Source organism: Leptonychotes weddellii, chromosome 1 (assembly GCF_054177405.1).
Source record: "Leptonychotes weddellii isolate Sample4059 chromosome 1, ASM5417740v2, whole genome shotgun sequence".
Lineage (NCBI taxonomy): Eukaryota > Metazoa > Chordata > Mammalia > Carnivora > Phocidae > Leptonychotes > Leptonychotes weddellii.
The window spans coordinates 70,021,514-70,041,618 of NC_138369.1; the positions used below are offsets into that span (position 1 = coordinate 70,021,514).

The following is a 20,105-nucleotide window of genomic DNA, read 5'->3' on the forward strand; positions in this document are numbered from 1 at the left end:
ATCATACCCTCATTTCATGTGCTTTGCCATAACTAGACTCCCCACACATATCATCTTTTGTCTTTAGCTAAAGATGATATTTAAGATACTGGCTTGGGCCAAGTCAGGGAGTCACTCAGTTTTCCTGGGTATTTCCCATGTATATGAGAAGAATACATGTTATTAAACCTTTGTTTATTTTTCTATTTATATGTCTTATTACAGGGAGTCTCAGCCAAGAACCTGTAAGGGTAAAGATAAAATTATTTTTCTTCACCTACAGTTTGGTGACCCATGATGGAGCCTGCTGAGATACTGTACTTGCTGCAGAGCCTGCAGACAGGAACCTGGAAAACTGGCAGAAGCTGGCAAAGGATAAGAATTATTACCAAAGTCCGCTCTCCAGGATTTCACTCTGTAGTGCCTAGTTGAGAACAGAAGGTAAAATTTTAAACTTGTCCCTTCCTTTCCAAATGTAGATAAACCCGTGAAACTATTTGTGTGAACTATTTCCTTGGATATAGTGACACTGGTAAAGATTTGTTATAGGTACATTTTTTTCCCAGTTTTATTAAGAAATGATTGACATACATTACTGTGTGTTTAAGATGCACAGTATAATTGTTTCATTTGAATATATTTTTAAATAATCACCACAAAAAGTGGTGATTAATATCCAACATTCATATAGATAAAAGGAAAAAAATTTCCTTATGATGAGAGCTCTTAGAATCTACTCTTACCACCTTTTCTATATATTATATAGCAGTAATAACTGTACTTACCATGTTGTACATTATATGACTAGTAATGATTTATAACTGGAAGTTTGTAACTTTTGACCACCTTCTTCCAATTCTTCCTTTCCTCACTCCTTGCCTCTGGTAACCAAAAATGTGATCTCTTTTTCTATGAGTTTATGGAGTTTTTTTTTAATCTTTTTAAATTTTATTTATTTGACAGAGACACAGCGAGAGAGGGAATACAAGCAGGGGGAGTGGGAGAGGGAGAAACAGGCTTCCCACGGAGCAGAGAGCCTGATGCGGGGCTCGATCCTAGGACCCTGGGATCATGACCTGAGCTGAAGGCAGATGCTTAACCGACTGTGCTACCCATGGGGTTTGGTTTTGTTTGGGGGTGGGAGGGATAAAGTTCCACATTTAAGTGAGATCATACATTATGTGTCTTTCTCTGTCTGACTTATTTTACCTAGCATAAGGCTTTAAGGTCCATCCATGTTATCACAAATGGTACCATTTTCTTGTTTTTTATGGCTGAATAACATTTCACTGTATATGTATACAACAACTTATTTATCCATTCATCCATGAATAAACACAAGTTGTTTCCAGGTGTTGGCTATTGTAAATAATCTTGGGATGAACATGGTGCAGATATTTCTTTGACTTAGCATTTTAATATCCTTTGGATATATTCCCAGAAATGGAATTGCTGGTTCATATGGTTAATTCTATTTTTAATTTCTTGAGGAATCTACATACCATTTTCCATAGTGGTTGTGCCAAGTTGCAGTCCTAAGAGTGTACAAGAGCTCCCTTTTCTCCATATCCATGCCAGCATTTGTGAGCTCTCATCTTTTTGATAACAGCCATTCTGACATGTATGAAGTGATATCTTGTTGTGGTTTTAATTTGTATTTCCTTAATAACTAGGGATATTGAACATCTTTATGTACTTGTTGGACATTCATATACTGTCTTTGGAAAAAGTTTATTCGTGTCTTTTGTCTGTTTTAATTGGATTGCTTTATTGCTACTGAGTTATGTAAGTTCCTTACAATCTTGGATATCACAGACATACTTGTTTTATTGTGCTTTTCTATATTGTACTTTGAAGATACTGCATTTTTTTAAAAATGCAGTTTGTGGCAACTCAGTGTTGAAGCAAGTCTCTTGGCTTCATTTTTCCAACAGCATTTGCTCACTTCCTGTGTTTGTGTCATTTTTGGTAATTCTCACAATATTTCAAACTTTATTACTATATTCATTATGGTGATGTGGGTTCAATGATCTTTGATGTTACTATTGTACATGTTTTGGGGCACCACAAACCATGGCCACATAACACTGTGAACTTAATTGATAAATGTTTGTGTTCTGACTGCTGCCCTCATCAGGGGTTACCCGCCCCCCCCCTTCTCAGGCCTCCCTATTCCCTGACACCCAACAGTATTGAAATTGGGCCAATTATTAACCCTTCAGTGGCCTCAACATGTTCAAGTGAAAGGAAGAGTAACACATCTGTCACTTTAAATAAAATTTTAGAAATAATTAAGCTTAGTGAGGAAGGCATGTCAAAAGCCAAGATAGGCTGAAATCTAGGCCTCTTATTCCAAACAGCCAGGTTGTGAATGCAAAGGAAAGTTCCTGAAGGAGATTAAATGTGCTACTCCAGTGAACACATGAATGACAAGAAAGTAAAACAGTATTATTACTGATATGGAGAAAGTTTGAGGGTCTGAATAGAAGATGAAACCAACTACAAACTTCCTTAATCCAAACGCTAATCCAGAGCAAGGCCCTAACTCTTCAATTCTATGAAGGCTGAGAGAGGTGAGGAAGCTGAAGAAAAAGTTTGAAACTAGCAGAGGTTGGTCCATGAAGTTTAAGGAAAGAAGATATCTCTATAACCCAAATGAGCAAGATGAAGCAGCAAGTGCTGATGTAGAAGCTGCAGCAAAAGATCAGAAGATCTAGCTAAGATCATTAATGAAGGTGGCTACACTAAACAATACATTTTCAATGTAGATTAAATAGCCTTCTATTAGAAGAAGATACCAAGTAGGATTTTCATAGTTAGGAGAAGTCAGTGCCTGGATTCAAGCTTCAAAGGACAGGCCCTCTCTCTCATTAGGGGTTAATGCATCTAATGACTTAAAGTTGAAGCCAATGCTCATTCACCATTTCAAAAATCTTAGGGCCCTTAAAATTATGCCCTATCTATTCTTCCTGTGCTCTATAAATGGAACAAAAAAGCTTGGATTGCAGTACATCTGTTTATAACATGGTTTACTAAATATGTTAAGCCCACTGTTGAGACCTTATCAGAATAAAAGATTTATTTCAAAATATTATTGTTCATTGGCAATTCATCTGGTTATCTAAAAGTTCTGATGGAGATGTACAACAAGATTGATGTCATTTGCACACCTGCTAACAATATACATTCTGCAGCACATGAATAGAGAGAAATAGACAAGTCATTTTGACTTTAACGTCTTACTATTTAAGAAATACATTTTGCAAGACCATAGATACTGATTCCTTTGATGGCTCTGGGCAAAGTAAATTGAAAGCCTTCTGGAAAGGATTCACCATTTGGAGACATCAAGAGCATTTTTGCTTCATGGAAAGAGAGCAAAATATCAATATTAACACGAGTTTGGAAAAACTTTATCCCAACCTTGATGGATGACTTTGAAGGGTAGGACTTCAGTGGAGGAAGTAAATGCAGATATGGTGGAAATTGCAAGAGAACTACAATTAAAAGTGGAGCCTGAAGATAGAACTGAATTGCCATAATCTCATGACAAAAAGTTAATGGATGAGGAGTGGCTTTTTATGGATGAGCACAGAAGTGGGTCTTTTTAAATTTTAATTCCAGTATAGTTAACATACTGTGTTGTATTAGGTTTAGTTGTAAAATGTAGTGATTCAGTAATTCTATGATACAGTGCTGATCAGGTAAGTGTACTTTTTTTTTTTTTTAATTTATTTCAGAGAGAGAGAGCACAAGCAGGGTTAAGGGCAGATAGAGAAGCAGACTCCTCGCTGAGCAGGGAGCCCAGTGCAGGACTCTCTCTCAGGACTCTGGGACCATGACCTGAGCCAAAGGCAGACACCTAACCGACTGAGCCACCAAGGCACACATGTAAGTGTACTCTTAATCCCCTTCACCTATTTCACCATCCTCCTACCCACCTCCCCTCTGGTAACCATCAGTATGTTCTTTGTAGTAAAGAGTCTGGTTTTGGTTTGTCTCTTTTTTTCTTGGCTAGTTGATTTTGTTTCTTAAATTCCACATATGAATTAAATCATATGGTATTTGTCTTTCTCTGGTTGACTTATTTTGCTTAGCATTATATTATCTAGATCCACCCATGTTGTCGCAAATGGCAAGATTTCATTCTTTTTGATGGCTGAGTAATACTCCATTATATATATGTACCACCTCTTCTTTATCTATTAACGTATTGATGGACACTTTGGCTGCTTCCATAATCTGGATATTGTAAATAATGCTGCAATAAAGGGGTGCATATATCTTTTTGAATTAGTGTTCTCATATTCTTTGGGTAAATACCCAGTAGTGGAATTATTAGATCATATGGTAGTTCTATTTTAATTTTTTGAGTAATCTCCATACTGTTTTCACAGTGGCTGTACCAGTTCGATTTCTACCAACTGTGCATGAGGGTTCCTGTTGTTCCACATTCTCAACACTTGTTTCTTGTGTTTTTGATTATAGCCACTCTCAGAGGTGTGAGGTGATATCTCCTTGTGGTTTTGATTTGCATTTCCCTGATGCTGAGTGATGTTGATCATCTTTTTATTTGTTGGCCATCTGTCGGAGAAATGTCTATTCATGTCTTCTGCACATTTTTTAATTGTATTATTTTTTTTGATGTTGAGCTAAGTTCTTTATATGTTTTGGATACTAACCTTTTATCAGTTATATCATTTGTAAATATCTTCTCCAATTTAGTAGGTTGCCTTTGAGTTTTGTTGGTTGTTTACTTTGCTGTGCCGAATCTATTTTGATGCAGTCCCAATAGCTTATTTTGGTTTTATTTCCCTTACCTCCGGAGACATATCTAGGAAAATATTGCTATAGCCAATGTCAGAGAAATTACTGCTTTTGCTCTCCTCTAGAATTTTTATGATTTCAGGTCTCATATTTAGGTCCTTAATTCATTTTAACTTTTTTTTGGTATGGTGTAAGAAAGTGGCCTAATTCCATTCTTCTGAATGTAGCTGTCCAGTTTTGCCAACACCATTTATTGAAAAGACTGTCTTTTTCCCATTACATATTCTTACCTCCTTCATCAAAGGTTAATTGACCATATAATCAGGGGTTTATTTCTGGATTTTCTATTCTGTTCTATTGACCTATGTGTCTATTTTTGTGCCAGTATCATACTGTTTTGATTACTACAGATTTGTAGTATATCTTAAAATCTGGGATTGTGGTATTTCCAGTTTTGTTCTTCTTCAAGGTTGCTTTGGCTATTTGGGGTCATTTGTGGTTCTATACAAATTTTAGGATTATTCTATTTCTGTGAAAAATTCTGTTGGTATTTTGATAAGGATTGCATTAAATCTGTAGATTGCTTTGGATAGAATGGACATTTTAACAATTTTTATTCTTCCAAACCATGAGCATGAAATATCTTTTCATCCATGTTTTATAGTTTTCAGAGTATAGGTCTTTCACCTCCTTTGTTAAGTTTATTCTGAGGTATTTTATTATTTTTGGTACAATTGTAAATAGTAATTTACAAGAAAAAATTCCTTAATTTCCCCTTCTTCTGCTCCATTATTAGTGCATAGAAATGCAATGGAATTCTGTATATTGATTTAGTATCCTGTGACATTACTGAACTCATCAGTTTTTTTTTTTTTTAGATTTATTTAGTTAGAGAGAGTTCGCAAGTGAGTTTGAGAGAGAGAGTTTGCAAGTGAGCATGAGCAGAGGAAGGGGAAGAGGGAGAGAATCTTAAGCAGACTCCCTGCTGTGTGGAGCCCAAGGCAGGGCTCAATCTCATGACCCTGAGATTATGACCTGGGCCAAAGTAAGAGTTGTAATGTCAACTGACTGAGCCACCCAGACACCCCTTCCTTTATCTGTTCTAATAGGTTTTTGGTGGAGTCTTTAGGATTTTCTATATAGAATATCAGGTAGTCTATAAATAGTGACAGTTTTACTTCTTCCTTACCAATTTGGATGCCTTTTCTTTTTCTGAGTGATTGCTATGGCTAACACTTCCAGTACTGTGTTAAATAAAAGTGGACATCCTTGTCAAGAAACAAGAAAAATCTCAACCTAACTTACAACTAAGGAATCTGGAAGAAGAACAAAGTCAAACACTAGTAAAAGGACAGAAATAAAAAAGAGTAGAAATTGAAAAACCTAGGAAAATGGATAAATTCCCCAAAGCATACAATCTTCCAAAACTGAATAAGGAAGAAATAGAAAATTTGACAGACCAATTACTAGTAATGAAATTAAATTGGTAATAAAAAAAATTCCTAACACACAAAAGCCCAGGATCAGATGGCTTCAAAGGTGAATTTTCCCATTTAGATTTTCCTCAAACTATTCCAAAAACTAAAAGATGAGGGAAAACTTCCAAAATCATTCAATGAGACCAGTATTAAATACCAAAACCAAAGACATTACAAAAAAAAAAAAACAAAAACTACAAGCCCAGATCAAAAATCCTCAACAAAATATTAACCAAATACAACAGTTCATTAAAATTATTATTCACCATGATTAAGTGGGATTTATTCTAGGGATACAAATGTGGTTCAATATTTGCAAATCAGCTATTGTGATACATCATATTAACAAGAGGAAGAATTAAAAACCATATGGTCATCTCAATAGGTGCAGGAAAAAAAGCATTTAAGAAAATACATCTCTTCACAATAAAAACTCTCAACAAAAATGGGTTTAAAGAAAAAACACCTCAATATAATAAAGGCCTTATATGAAAAATCCACAGTGAACATCATACACAATGGTGAAAAACTGAGAGATTTACCTCTAAGGTCAGAAAAAAAAACAGATGTTCACTCTCACCACTTTTATTTAAACATAGTACTGGAAGTCCTAGCTATAGTAATCAGACAAGAAATAGGGTATCCAAATCAATAAGGAAGAAGGAAAATTGTCACTATTCACAGATGATATGATACTGAGTATACATATAGAAAACCCTAAAGACTCCACCAAAAGACTATTAGAACTGATGAATGAATTAAGAAAAGTTTCAGGATATAAAATTAATAGAAATCTATTGATTCCATACACTAATGAAGTAGTAGAAAGAAAATAAACCCATTTATAACTGTACAAAAAGAAATAAAATTACTAGGGAATAAATTTAACCATAGCGGTGAAAAACTTAGACATTGATGAAAAACTGAAGAAGACACAAGTGGAAAGGTATTCCATGTTTGTGGATTGGAAGAATATTGTTAAAATGTCCATAATACCCAAAGCAATCTACAGATTCAATGAAATCTCTATCAAAATACCAGCATCATTTTTCATAGAACTAGAACAAATAATCCTACAATTTGCATAGAACCACAAAAGACCTTGAATAGCCAAGACCATCTTGAGATGGAAGAACAAAGCTGGAGGTACCACAATCCCAATTTTAAGATACACTATGAAGCTATATTAATCAAAACAGTATGGTACTGGCATACTAATAGACATATAGATCAATGGAGCAGAATAGAGAGCTTCGAACAAACCCATACCTATATGGTCAGTCTATGACAAAGGAGACAAGGATAAAAAATGGGAAAAAGACATTCTTTTCAATAAATGGTATTGGGAAAACTGAATAAATACACACAAAAGAATGAAACGACCACTTATACACAAAAGTAAATTCAAAATGGATTAAATACCTAAATGTGAGACTTTAAACGATGAAATCCTTAAAAGAGAACAGGTAATAATCTCTTGGACTTGTGAATATGTCTCCAGACAAGGGAAACAGAATAAAAAATAAACTACTGGGACTACACTAAAACAAAACACATTGTACAGCAAAGGAAATCATCAACAAAAAGAAAAGGCAAACTGCTGAATGGGAGAAAATATTTGCAAATGATATATCTCATAAGAGAATATCCAAAATACATAAAGAATTTGTACAACACCAAAAAAATTGCTTAAAAAATGAGCAGAGGATTTGAAAAGACGTTTTTTTAAAGAAGACATACAGATATGTAAAAGATGCTCAACATCATTAATCATCAGGAAAAGCAAATCAAAACCACAATGAGGTTATCAAATCACACATGTCAGAATGGGTAGTATAAAAAGACAAGAAATAAGTGTTGGTGAGGATGTGAATAAATAGGATCCGTTGTGCACTATTGATGGCAATGTAAATTGGTGTAACCACTGTGAAAACAGTATGGAGCTTCCTCCAAAAATTAAAAAGAGAAGTGCTTTATGATCCAATAATTTCACTACTGGGCACTTACCCAAAGAAAACAAAAACACTAATTTGGTAAGATATATGCACCTCTTTGTTTATTGCATTATTTACAATAGCCAAGACACGGAAGCAACCCAAGTGTCCCTTTATAGACAAATGGATAAAGAAGCTGTAGTATACACACATGTGCACACGCTCTCACACGCATGAATATTATTCAGTCATAAAAGAATGAGATCTTGCCATTGGTCACAGCATGGCTAGATCCAGCAGATATATTCTGCTAAATGAAATAAATTAAATCATGGTATTCATGTTTCTCTTATCTGTGGAATCTAAAAAACCAAACAAACCAAGAGATCCTGGTGGTTGCCAGAGGAAAGGCTGGTAGGGGGATGAGTGAAAGATAAGTCATGAAGATAAAAAATACAGCATAGGGAATATAGTAAATAATATTGTACGTATGGTGACAGATGTTAGCTCTACTTGTGGTGAGCATAACATATAGATCATTGAATCAATATGTACACCTGAAACTAATATAACATTGTATGTCAACCATACTTTAAAAAAAAGTTCAGTTCTAGCAAAGCAGATTTAAAAGAGCCAATATGGTCAATAGCTATTCTTTTTCCACTTATGTAAATTATCAGACCAAATTTATTCAACTAGACTTAATTTGCAAACAGTGTTATTGTGATTTTTAATAGAAATCTGGGTGATTGTAGAGAGAAAAATTATGTTTGCACCTTTGTAAATAATTATATTCTAGTGCTATTGTTTTTGAGGTTCTATTTTCCACTTAGGTATGGGATCCAGAATTCTTCTAGTTTCTTCAAAATCTAGCCATGAGTTTCCAAACTGAAGTTTGCAATTTTCTCCTACCCTTTTGACTTGTGTAGTTTTTGTTCTTAGTCATTTTTTTCCTTATGTTCTGTAAACTGAAGGGGAACAACTTGATGTAAACATCAGAGAAGGAACCACAATAGTGCTTGTTTATACAATCTTCAAGCCTTTGGCTATGTGGGCCACTCTCAAAGTTTACCTGCACACCTGATGATATCAGAGATATTCAAACAGCAAAGGAGGCTTTGAGTCAGGCATCTAGAGGACTCAGACTGGGTTTATAGTCTGCTACAACAATTTATCTGGTTTTCTTTTGTTTCTATTGAAGTGCCCCATATTGAATACAAGACTGTTCACACCATAAAGGCCTAACTCTGAAAGCCCATGTGCAAGGACACTGCTGTTTAACTGGACTGACCTCAGGACCAAGAAATCTATCAACTCAGTGTGTGGATTGTGAACATTCTTACTTCAAGTTTCAAAGGTGGGACTGAAGAGGAGCCAAATATATCACCCTAAAATGTGCCTCTGTGTAATAATGATTATTTTGAGCTGGTAATTAAGATATAGCAGACCTAGGAAATGCTCTGAAAACCACATAGAAATCACCTTTTTGTAAGAGACATTCAGATGTATAAGGGAAATTTTCATTTCTACGGTGTCTTTCTTTCTCTGTACCAAGAAATCTCTGGAAATCCTTACCAATGAAGGGGGACTTACATGTGCATAACAACCATATTCTTATTTATTGTGCTTTACCTGATAACCTCCCAAACTGGTTCCCCCCTACCCCAACGTCTTTTGTCTTTAGCTGATGATGGTACTGGGCATTTTGGGGAGTAACTCAGTTTTCCTGGGTATCTCCCATATATACAGGAGGGGTGCATGTTATTAAAATTCTGCTTTTCTCCTTTTAATTGTTTGCTTTTACTACAGGGAGGTCTCAGGAAAGAACTCAGTAGGGTAAAGGGAAAATTATTTTTCCTCTCCCACGCTATTATAATCAGGGAATCACACAGAAAAGCCATGTTTGTGGGAAGCAGTCTGAATCTTTGGCAGCAAACTAGAAAAACAGATTTTCAGTTGTGTTGTTTCTGGCAGCTTCCCTGCCATCTCCCCATACTCCAGAAAACTCCAATAAATAACTAATAAAAGGGGCTTGACCAAGAGATTCTGTTTTAAAATGTACAAAGACCATTGTACTAACATCAGTGAAGAATGGTAACCAGAAAAACATCACTATGGATCTATTAAAGATCAAAACCAATACCATAGGAAACTCTAAAAAAAAAAAAACCCAATTAATGCAATAATTGATAATAAAAAGGGTACTACTATAGCACCACGTAGAATATCTCAAAACTACAAAAAAAAAAAAAAAAGCAGTGATGCTTACCAGTAAAATGACAACATAGTCCATTTTTCAAGAAGCCACTGTTTGAAAAAGATAAAATATCTGTAATTCATACCATAGAAAAGTAACCAATCTCCCTAATAAAACTATGGAGAATTGAAATTGGCTGAAGATCTATTAGACATTTGATAAAAAAGGAAATAAAAAGTACTGCTGAACATGTGAAAAGATGTTAGAATTCTTAAAACTCATTAATAATAAAAATGCAAATTAAAACCACATTGAATTTGGTAGACCACATTGGTCTTCTCAGTGAATCATGCCTCCATGTAGTAATGTTCTGCCAATATTCACTGTGACTCTTTACCTTTTTAGTGCACACCAACTCCAGGACTGCTTCCTCTCTCTGCAGACAACACCTGTATCTCTTTCGGGCATGCTGACCTTGGACTGATGGAATGATTTTTGCCTCAAACTGGGAAAGCCAGAAGTGCCTGTAAATGTAAATTCCTTCATTTAATCCAAAGCAATGACCAATGAGTACAGAGTATAAATACTCCAGCTCCATTGTGACTTGATTAGTACATTAAAGGTGTGATGTCCACTGCTGTGTCCTCTCCTGGGGCAACTGAGGTAATATTATCCTCCATTGGCATTGCTTGCCATCCTTAATATCCTGTCCCACTTTGCTAGTCTTTTACTGGTTTTCCTTGATAACACTATTGAATCATTTTCACATGAATACCTGTCTCAGGTTTTATTTCCTAGGAATCCAACTGAAGAGATCATCCAAGCTTTTTATTTCAATAGGATTCGATGGATCCTCCATTAAGTTGAAAAAGGTGGAGATGGACAGACAGACCACTGAGGCTAGGACATAAGGGAGAAAAATTTTCCTCTCCATCTCTTTAAACCACTCTTATCTGGGCTTTTTATTTGGCTGTTTAGCTAGTAACCTAAGGCATAGTACGAATAATAGATTTGCATATAGTCATGATTTAAACTTCTTGGACACATATCATCTGACTCACTTTTTTTTTTTTTTTTAAAGATTTTATTTATTTATTTGACAGAGAGAGATAGCGAGAGCAGGAACACAAGCAGGGGGAGTGGGAGAGGGAGAAGCAGGCTTCCCGCGGAGCAGGGAGCCCGATGCGGGGCTCGATCCCAGGACCCTGGGATCATGACCTGAGCCGAAGGCAGACGCTTAACGACTGAGCCACCCTGGCGCCCTCACCTTGTCTTTAAAGAGGAAAATATTAGTTGTAAATGGCCTTCTAGTGCTCTAGGCTTCCTATTAGCCTCTTTGAAACTGAGAAGACAAAAAAGACTTGTATCAATTATTGGACAAGGCTACTAAAGATAGACTTCTCATTTATAATAAACTATCATTGTTTTATAACAAAATATTTAATCTTTCTAAGCTCTTTATATTTTCATTTTCAATCCTTATAACATCCTATAAAGAATGTACTATTATTGTTCTTATTTACATATGAGAAAATTAAAGTGGAGAGGTAACAGTGGGGCTTAAGTAATCTGAATCAATATTCTGGGCTTGTAACCACCACTCTCTACCCCTCTGCTATATCCAGTATATTTCAAGGACTTGCATAAAAAGTCACATTTTTAGGAAATTGACTAATGTACCCAAAACTAAATAATAGATTCTAAGGAGAATTCTTAGGAGACATCTCAAAACCCAGGTTTGGGACCCAGTGATATAAATATCTACATTTGTTTGAAAAACATGTTTACAGGCGAATTGAAGAGGAGGGTTTTTGTTACATTGAATATAAGGGTTATCTTACCTGGCTTCTTTTCTGAAAGGGTGGTAAACAGAATCAGAATCTATGTAGAAGACACAAAAGACTACACTAAAAAATTGCTAGAACTGATACAGGAATTCAGCAGAGTTGCAGGATATAAAATCAATGCACAGAGGTCTGTTGCATTTCTATACACGAACAATGAAGCAGCAGAAAGAAATCAAAGAATCGATTACAATTATACCAAAAACCATAGGATACCTAGGAATAAACCTAACCAAAGAGTAAAGGATCTGTACTCTGAAAACCATGGAACATTATTAAAGAAATTGAGGAAGACAAAGAAATGGAAAAACATTCCATGCTCAGGGATTGGAAGAACAAATATTGTTAAAATGTCTATATTACCCAAAGCAATCTACACATTCAATGCAATCCCTATCAAAATAACACCATTTTTCACAGAGCTGCAACAAAGAATTCTGAAACTGATATAGAATCAGAAGAGACCCTGAATAACCAAAGGAATGTTGAAAAAGAAAACCAAGCTGGAGGCATCACAATTCTGGACTTTAAGCTGTATTACAAAGTTGTAGTCATCAAGACAGTATGATACTGGCACAAAAATGACACATAGATCAATGTAACAGAATAGAGAGCCCAGAAATGGACCCTCAACTCTGTGGTCAACTAATCTTTGACAAAGCAAGAAAGAATATCCAATGGAAAAAAGACAATCTCTTCAACAAATGGTGTTGGGAAAATTGGACAGCCACATGAAGAAGAACGAAACTGGGCCACTTTCTTACACCATACACAAAAAATAAATTCAAAATGGATGAAAGACCTAAATGTGCGACAGAAATTCATCAAAATGCTAGAGGAGAACACAAGCAGCAACCTCTCTGACCTTGGCTGCAGCAACTTCTTGCTAGACACATCTCCAAAGGCAAGGGAAACAAAAGCAAAAATGAACTATTGGGACTTCGTCAAGATAGAAAGTTTCTGCACAGCAAAGGAAACAATCAACAAAACTAAAAGGCAAATGACAGAATGGGAGAAGATATTTGCAAATGACATATCTGATAAAGGGTTAGTATCCCAAACCTACAAAGAACTTAGCAAGCTCAACACCCAGAAAACAGAAAATCCAGTCAAGAATTGGGCAGAAGACATGAACAGACATTTCTCCAAAGAAGACATACAAATGGCTAACAGACACATGAAAAAATGCTCAACATTACCCGTCATCAGGGAAATACAAATCAAAACCACAATGAGATACCACCTCACACCTGTCAGAATGGCTAAAATTAACAACTCAGGAAACAATACATGTTAGAGGATACAGAGAAAGGGGGAACCCTCTTATGCTACTGGTGGGAATACAAACTGGTACAGCCCCTCTGGAAAACCGTATAGTGATTCCTCAAAAAGTTAAACATAGAACTACCCTATGACCCAGCAATTACACTACTAAGTATTTATCCAAAGGATACAAAAAGAGTGATTCAAAGGGGCACCTGCACCCCAATATTTATAGCAGCAATGTCTACAACAGCCAAAATATGGAAAGAACCCAAATGTCCATCGACTGATGAATGGATAAAGAAGAGATGGTGTATATATATATATATATGCGTATATATATATACATACACACACATATACACACACACACACACGCACAATGGAATATTACTCAGCCATCAAAAAATTGAAATCTTACCATTTGCAATGACATGGATGGAACTAGAGTGTGTTATGCTAAGCAAAATAAGTCGGAGAAAGACAAATACCATATGATTTATGTGGAAGAAACAAAACACATGAACATAGGTGAAGGGCAGGAAAAACAAATGATAAAAACACATAGAGAGTCAAACCAGGAGAGACTCATAACTATAAGGAACAAATTGAGGGTTGCTGAGGGCAGGTGGGTAGGGGATGGGATAATTGGGTGATGGGCATTAAGGAGAGCACTTGTTGTAATGAGCACTGGGTGTTATATGCAACTGATGAATCACTAAATTCTACTCCTGAAGCACTACACTATATGTTAACAAATGAATTTAAATTTTAAAAAATGAAAAAAAAAAAAAGCTTGTGCAGTCAGCAAAAATAAAAACAGCAATAAAAAAACCCCAAGCCCCCCACAGAATCAGAAGACTATGATAAAAAAAAATAGTGTTCAGTTTGGTTCTACCATTCCTCAGAAAGTAAATTATCCCTGTATTATGATTTTCTCTTAAAATTGAGATCTTTAGTCTCCTAGAAGGAATGACTTCCAGTCTGTGGCACTGCAGACCATCTCTAGCACAGAGCACTGATTTAACCTAGTCAGAAGAAAGGAAAAAAAAAAAGTATAAAATTAAGTAGGGCAGTAGGTTTTTAAAGGCCAGTAATGACTCAGTTTAGAATCAATGAGAGCACTGGGAAAGGAGACAAGGAATCGTGAAAGAAGGTAAGTAAAGTACATGAAATTTGATTTAGCCTGGGAGAGGAAACATGAGCATTATTCCAAAAAGGTTGTAAAGAGTAGCTGAAAAAAATTCCAAGCAAAGCTGAGGATAGGAGTATGCGTTAAAATCAAATGTCTTTCAATGCATAAACTCACTGAAATGTCAAATGGACATTAATTATCTAGGAGCCACTCTGATGATATCCTGTTGTTAATTCATTTGTCAGACAGCAAAAGTTAGCAAGCCCCAGAAGGAAGCCATCAAATGTGTAACAGGGAGACTTGGCAGGCAGGCAGGGAGACTTTGGCCAAGCCAATACAAAACCACTTAAGGAAATGTAAAACTTAAGACTGTCCCGAGTCAGTCCCGGAACTCAAGACCTGACGGATTTAGGCCCCAAGGACAAAAATATATATTCATTTACATATGTTTGAATATGATTCTTTGAAATGGACCTAATTAAATGCAGGTTTATATGCTTGACAATTTTACTCTTCCTCACCTACAACCTTTCATATAAAATAGGAAATGCTCTCTCTGGTTCCTGCTTACAATATACATCATAAAAAATTCTACAAATATATATATTTTTTTCCGTCATATGCAACACATTATTTTAGCTCTGGACGTTTACCTAAACAAAATGCACCTGTAAAAGATGACTTAATTTCCCCAGTTGCTTGGGAAAGTGGATAGGACTTGCAAATTTCAGGGGATGAGATTTAGACAGTTCAGGGTCAGTCTTAGTTATTAACTCTAGGAGTCTGACTTAACGTTTTTCTGGCCTTTAGAGAAATACAGATACATGTTAAATGGCAGTTACACAATAACCCATTTCATAGGAGGCAGGGAAAGCTGTGATTTGAATATCTTTGACTTAGATAATACAGAAATGATTTTGAGGTAGATATTCTGAATATACCTTGTCCAACAGAGAACAACTGTTCAGATTAATACTTCAGGAGATGTGTGTTGTTCTCATGTTGTTTCTGCAGGTAACTGAGCTGTGTGACCTAGAAAGTGACCTGTGTACTCTGGACATTCGTCTTCACTCTAAAATGAGTGAGAATGACTACAGAGTCTCTAAAGTCACTCTATAATTTAATTCCTCATTGTCCTAAAGAAGGAATACTGTGGAAGAGGATCTCTTAATCATCAAAGGAAAAATTAAGATATTGAATGTCTATTAATCTCCATATGCACTCTTTCTTAAAGCATTGTAATTATCCTCACCATAATTCTTTAAGTGAGTTTTATTCTTATGCAAGACACATTTAATCTCCATTCTTCAGATAATTCTTTTCCTTACTGCAAACTTCATTTTGTCTTTATTCAACAACCTTCAAAGAGAAGTGTCTTAACCTTTAGTGAATTTTTGAACAAGTGTTCTGGAAAGGCCTTAGACCAATGTTGTCTAAAAGAACTTGCTGGGATGGTGGAAATATTCAAATTCTGTGCTGTCCAATATAGTAGCCACTAGTCATATGTAGCTCTTGAGCACCTGAAAGTTGGCTAGTGCAAATAAACTAAATTTTAATTTCAACTTAAATGTAAATAACATGTTACATGTTAGCCATCATGTGGCTACCTGGTGGCTCCCTTATGGGACACTACAGCCCAAGAGATCAGAAAACCTGCCAGTATATACCAAACAAAATGTAACTATCTCTCAGTTAGCTTGAAACAATCTGTCCAAAGTGTTGACATAGATATTAGGACGGGGGATGTGTTCAAATCAGAAAAGTTTGGGAATTAGAAGTCCAGTTTTTTTTTTTTTTACCTAGCCCAGTCAGAGTGTTTGGCAGAAAGTGACTATAGTAATCAAAGGGGGGAATTTATGTAGAAGCTAGGGAATCTTGTAGAATCAATGGAAAAATTGAGTAACCAGACCTCAGAAAGGACAGCAGCCAGTGATGGTCCAGGGAAATGGGCAGTGGGAGTAAATGGACAGTCTGTTCTGGAATGCTCTATTGGAATGAGATCCTCCAACTATGTTCCTTCCTGGACATTTCAGCCCTAAATTCAAACTCCGGGTGTAGATGATCAGGCTGATTTGGATCACCTAGTACTCTCTGTTCAGGAAAAGTCCTGAAAGAAAAATCCAGGGGCTGCCACCAGAAGAAAAGGAAAACCAAAGATAGATGTCAGATTTTATGAACTGGAAAAATGTTATGTTCTGTAACCTACAGATTTGCTCCACTATAAGAACATCTCCACTATCTTGGACTTTATGCTTATATATTTTCATTCTAAATATGTAAAAATATATTGAGCATTTATCATGTTAGGTGCTTTGATATATACTATCTCATTTAAGTCTTAAATTTTTAGAAGTATTTTTTTTTAATATGCAGAGAAAACTGCATATAAAACTTGAATTTGTTGCTGGAGTTTTGATTGGATAGCACTGGTCTAGAGAGTCCAATGACTTGTTCAAGTGCTCCGAGACAACAGGCAAGGTAGGAATCAAGCCTGATTTCTTGTGGTCTTCCCCAACTCTACAACCAACATTGTAGCTGTGTCTTAGCCAGAATAATTATTCCCTTTTTTTTTTCTGATAGTATTCCCTATAACAGCTTTCTGTCCCTTTAAAAAGTATTGCACCTCACAGTTACATAAATTTGCTTACATGTCAATTATAATTAAGAAACCACAGTCCAATAAAAAGCACTGGGCAAAGAGATATTATGGCAATCAATTCTTTTTTTAAATGCAGATGAGATAAGCATCTAAGGACATGTGACCCTGAAATATCTATAGGCAAATTTTAAATATTGTTCCCCAGAGCATTAAATATTGCATCATTCTACTCCCTACACCTTGACGACTACTAGATTATAGCTGGTCACAGCAGCTGTTCAGGTTTACATCTATTAATATTAATTTAAAAATAAAGCTTTTTCATTTTCCCCCTCTATTCCTCTGCATTAGTACTTGAGAATCTTTAAAGGTAATTCCTTTTTGTACTTCAGAGTGAATGGATTCCTACCTTCAGCCTGTGATCAGCCATCCTGGTGGCATCTCATGAAGTAGTCTGCAGGTAGATCAATCTAAGAACTGACCACTCAGACTCATTGAGAAGGGACAGCATCATGGAAGTGATTAGGGAGGATTTAATGACTCCTCCATCCTGAAAACTGAAGAACCCACCCTGTAGAGTCATAAAAGGTAACCAGATATTTCCAATATTTAACACAATTATAGAGATGATGAGTGGTATTGGGCACGTCATTTTAACATGTTTTTTTTTTTTTTTTTACTTGGCATTCCTCAATCTAATTCCACTTTCAATAAAGTGAGGGAATTAACTTATACATATATTAGCTTCCTGTCTAAAAAATTAAATGTGTATCAGAACCAGTATATGTCACAGAGAATAATAATTTTAAAAATATGATATGTGATATATCTTTTAGGAAATATTTAACCTTATATACTTATGTTGTCAAGAAGATATGAAACGCCTCTGAAACTTACTGGTGCAAAGACAAAATCTCCGGACATAAATATCTAGCCTTACTATCTGCCCGGAATCATCACAGGAAGTCAATTATATACTTGGGTCTCAACAAAAGATAGGTCCTGGGTTAGAAAACATTCATCAATAGTGTCCATTTCACCTGAATACAGTCAGCCAGCTCTTGTAGGTTATTAGGTGATCACTCTATGTATTTCTTAAACTAATCTTAAAAGGGGAAAAAGAATCCAAATCAATTCTTATTATCATAAATTTAAAAATAGCATAACAGATCTTGAAGAGGAGCAGAGCATTTCTTAAAACTGAGTTGTCTTGGAGCTTCTGTTTCTTCATCTATAAAGAAGGAGTAATCATACACACTCCTGAAATAGGTATGAGAAGTATATACAATAATACATAGATTTTTTGAAAATATATGAAATAATGATGCAGTAGCACACAACACATGTTCATTTTTTAAAAAAAATGTATCCAACTCCTCAATCCAAACTTTAAGTCTTCCCATCTGTCCACTGATGTCAAGAGCACCTGGAGGCCCCAGGGAAAGAAGACCAACTGATACAATTTTAACATGTAAAAAAGTATTTTAAAATATGTTTTATCATTTGAAGGCATTTTTTCAGAAAATATTTTAGCAATACATTTCTGAAGCTTTAAGTGAATAATTTCACTGAGAATTTATTATGTTCCAGGCACTGTTCATTTTACTCTCATACAATGTTTCCAACAACTCTGTGGAACAGGTTATTATCTTTATTAAAAAAAATTTTTTATATAATGACACTGAACCTCAGAGGAGCAAAATATCTTCCAAGGTTTAGAAACCACTTAACACTAGAACTGATATTTTAACATTTGTTAATTGTCTCAAAGGCCTCTCCAGTTTCTTTCTATTTTACTGAAAGTGTTTCTCAAACTCCATGTATGCAGTTACATACACAATATGCAAAGCATTTAATACCTCAAATATATTTGTTATCCTTACTTTTGAAATCTCTAATAAATATGAAGCAAATAATACCCATGGTGCCTATTTGCTTCCAGCATCTTTTTTGTTTTAGATTCATTATTTATAGCATCAATGGAAATTCAAAGGAGAGAGAGAAAAGAGGGGTGGGGGCGGATCTCAGGATACTTAATCCACTTGGCTCTCACTTCCTCAAATAAGAAAGCTCTCCTCTTAATGTGGAACACTGAGTATAAAGACATGTTTTATAGTTAACTTGACTCTAGGAAAAGTTGCTGAGTCTTTGACTTAGAGAAATTTCACAAGAAGAAGTAAGAAACCTCTAGAATAGCCACAATGCCACCATCCGCTTCCACTATAAAAGGCAGAATAGCCTCAAAGAGAAAGTTATTTCAGGATGTATTGAGATGTTTTAGTAGGACATACATGAGGCTAAGTGACATTACATAACACAGCACTCTGACCAAGTAAATATGCAAGAACAAGTATGATGTTCTTATAGAAAAAAATTTATTATGGACACTAAAGCTGAGTTTGCCAATTTAAAACCTGAGAGTAAATTGATAAATGGAACTAGAGCTTTGAAAAAGGAAGAATTTACTTGCAACTAAAGTAGGATTTACTGAATACATAGAAGTATCCCTTTATCATATTTGGAAATTATTTATTGTTCTTTTTGTTCTTCTGCTTGGATTTGTAATATATATGTGTATTTAAAAAAATTTTTAAAGATTTTATTTATTTATTTGACAGAGAGAGGCACAGCGAGAGGAGAACATAAGCAGGGGAGGGGCAGAGGGAGAAGCAGGCTTCCCGCGGAGCAGGGAGCCCAATGCGGGGCTCGATCCCAGGACTCTGGGATCATGACCTGAGCTGAAGGCAGACACTTAATGACTAAGCCACCCAGGCACCCCTTAAAGTTAAGTTTTGCAAATTGTTTTCATCATTTGAAATATGAATATATTTAGAAGGTAAAAATCAGTCATCTCACAGTGTATATCTTTGTTTTCATTAATTTGCTTTCTCTAACCTCCAATGCAAAAA

At 35.5% G+C, this 20,105-nt stretch overlaps 1 long non-coding RNA gene across 2 annotated transcripts; it reads left to right on the forward strand.

Moving 5' to 3' along the window:
- Positions 1-264: 264 nt before the first annotated feature.
- Positions 265-11,914, forward strand: LOC145722512 (uncharacterized). Of its 2 annotated transcripts, none has more exons than XR_014146809.1 (3): positions 265-420; positions 9,360-9,515; positions 10,761-11,914. It is a non-coding gene; the product is annotated as an uncharacterized LOC145722512 (long non-coding RNA). The 2 variants fall into 2 exon arrangements; XR_014146808.1 differs by lacking the exon at positions 265-420 and adding an exon at positions 911-3,870.
- Positions 11,915-20,105: the final 8,191 nt, after the last annotated feature.